Source organism: Procambarus clarkii, chromosome 1 (assembly GCF_040958095.1).
Source record: "Procambarus clarkii isolate CNS0578487 chromosome 1, FALCON_Pclarkii_2.0, whole genome shotgun sequence".
NCBI classification, from domain to species: domain Eukaryota; kingdom Metazoa; phylum Arthropoda; class Malacostraca; order Decapoda; family Cambaridae; genus Procambarus; species Procambarus clarkii.
Genome location: NC_091150.1, coordinates 53,706,399 through 53,709,566, shown reverse-complemented (window position 1 = coordinate 53,709,566; position 3,168 = coordinate 53,706,399).

Below are 3,168 nucleotides of genomic sequence, written 5' to 3'. Positions count from 1 at the left end.
CAGACAAGTACCCGAACTGAGAGGTATGCGATACGAGGACAGACTATGGTATTTAAACCTCACGTCACGTGAAGACAGAAGAGTTAGAATTGGACATGATCACCACATGTAAGATTCTCAAAGGAATTGATAGGGTAGTTAAAGACAGGTTATTTAACACAAGGCACACGCACACGGAAACACAGGTGAAAATTGAGTGCCCAAATGAGCCACAGAGATATTAGAAAGAACTTTTTTAGTGTCAGAGTGGTTGACAAATTGAATGCATTAGGCAGTGATGTGGTTGAGGCTGACTCCATACACAGTTTCAAGCGTAGATATGATAGAGCTCAGTAGGCTCAGGAACCTATACATCAGCTAAGTTACAGTTGAGAGGCGGGACCAAAGAGCCAGAGCTCAACCCCAGCAAGCACAACTAGGTGAGTACAGGTGGGGGCCCCTGTGGCTGAGTGGACAGTGCTTAGGACTCGTAATCCTAGGGACCGAGGATCGATTCCCGGCGATGGCGGAAACAAGTGACAGAGTTTCTTTTACCCTGATGCCCCTGTTACCTAGCAGTAAATAGGCACCTGGGAGTTAGACAGCTGTTAAGGCTGCTTCCTTTGTGCGTGTACTCACCTATTTGTGCTTGCGGGTGTTGAGCTTTTGCTGTGCGTGTGTGTGTGAGTGTGTGTGTGTGTGTGTGTGTGTGTGTGTGTGTGTGTGTATGTGTGTGTGTGTGTGTGTGTGTGTGTGTGTGTGTGTGTGTGTGTGTGTGTGTGTGTGTGTGTGTGTGTGTGTGTGTGTGTATGTTTGTGTGTGTGTGTGTGTGTGTGTGTGTGTGTGTGTGTGTGTGTGTGTGTGTGTGTGTGTGTGTGTGTGTGTGTGTGTGTGTGTGTGTGTGTGTGTGTGAAAGAGAGAGAGAGAAGAGAAATATTGATTGATTGACAGTTGAGAGTCGGGCCGAAAGAGCAGAGCTCAACCCCCGCAAGCACAACTAGGTGAATACTAAGTGAACACACATACTGTGTCCGAGAACTTTTAACACAGTATTCCATAAAAGACTGTTACGAAAGTTGGAGCAACAGGCAGGAGTAAAAGGTAAGGTGCTCCAGTGGATAAGGGAGTATCTAAGCAAAAGGAAACAGCGAGTAACGGTGAGGGGGAAAATATCAGAGTGGCGAGATGTCACCAGCGGGGTCCCACAGGGCTCAGTACTTGGACCCATCCTGTTTCTAATATATGTAAACGGCCTTCCAGAGGGTATAGACTCATTCCTCTCAATGTTTGTTGATGATGCACAAATTATGTGAAGAATCAAGACAGATGAAGATAGACAGAGACTACAGGACGACCTGGACAGGCTGAAGGAATGATCTAGAAAATGGCTACTAAAGTTCAACTCCGGAAAGTGCAAAGTAATGAAATTAGGTGAATGGAGCAGAAGGCTGAACACAATGTACCATCTGTGGAGGTGAAATCCTACAAGAGTCAAATAGAGAGAGAGAGAGAGATCTGGGGGTTAACATCACACCGAACCTGTCCCCAGAGGCCCACATCGAAAGGATATCATCCGCGGCATATGCTAGACTGGCCAACATAAGAACTGCCTTTAGAAACTTATGTAAGGAATCGTTCAGGACCCTGTATACCACTTACGTCAAACCAATCCTGGAATATGCAGCTCCAGCTTGGAGTCCATACCTAGTTAAACACAAGACAAAGTTAGAGAAGATTCTGCGGTATGCCACCAGACTCGTCCCGGAACTCAGAGATATGAGCTACGAGGAAAGGCTAAAGGAGTTGAACCTCACGTCCCTGGAAGACAGAAGAGTAAGGGGAGACATGATAACCACCTTCAAAATTCTCAGGAGAATTGAAAGGGTCGACAAAGACAAACCCTTTAGCACTGGCGGAACACGAACAAAGAGACACAGGTGGAAACTTAGTACCCAAATGAGCCACAGAGACATTAGGAAGAACTTTTTCATTGTCAGATTAGTTAGTAAATGGAATGCATTAGGCAGTGATGTGGTGGAGGCTGACTCCATACACAGTTTCAAATGTAGGTATGATAGAGCCCAGTAGGCTCAGGAATCTGTATACAGTTGATTGACGGTTGAGAGGCGGGACCAAAGAGCCAAAGCTCAACCCCCGCAAGCTCAACTAGGTGAGTACACACACACTTAGAAAATCTCAGTTAACCATCCGAATTAACCTTTCATTAGGATCCTGTTGACCCAATTACCCCAAGTAACAAACAAGGACCCAGTAATTAGGTCAGACTCGTTAAACTCCTCCTTCGTCCTTTCTCATTTGCATATTCTCTAATATTCGCTTCTCAAAGGGTCGTTTTTCCAGCAGTTTTCAATGTGTCTGCGGGGGGAGGGGGGGGTGTAGAATTTGTGACTTCTCGTAAGACTGCCTGCTCGTAAGAGTGTCTGCTCGTAAGAGTTTCTGCTCGTAAGATTTTATTTTCGTAAGATTGTCTGCTTGCACGAGTGTCTGCTCTGTAAGACTGCCTGCTCATAAGATTGTGTGCGTGTAAGATTGTCTGCGTGTAAGATTGTCTGCGTGTAAGATTGTCTGCTCGTAAGATTGTCTGCGTGTAAGATTGTCTGCTCGTAAGATTGTCTGCATGTAAGATTGTCTGCTCTGTAAGACTGCCTGCTCATAAGATTGTCTGCGTGTAAGATTGTCTGCGTGTAAGATTGTCTGCTCGTAAGATTGTCTGCATGTAAGATTGTCTGCTCGTAAGATTGTCTGCGTGTAAGATTGTCTGCTCGTAAGATTGTCTGCGTGTAAGATTGTCTGCTTGTAAGATTGTCTGCTCGTAAGATTGTCTGCATGTAAGATTGTCTGCTCGTAAGATTGTCTGCGTGTAAGATTGTCTGCTTGTAAGATTGTCTGCGTGTAAGATTGTCTGCTCGTAAGATTGTCTGCGTGTAAGATTGTCTGCTCGTAAGATTGTCTGCTCGTAAGATTGTCTACTCGTAAGATTGTCTGCGTGTAAGATTGTCTGCTCGTAAGATTGTCTGCGTGTAAGATTGTCTGCTTGTAAGATTGTCTGCGTGTAAGATTGTCTGCTCGTAAGATTGTCTGCTCGTAAGATTGTCTGCATGTAAGATTGTCTGCTCGTAAGATTGTCTGCGTGTAAGATTGTCTGCTCGTAAGATTGTCTGCTCGTAA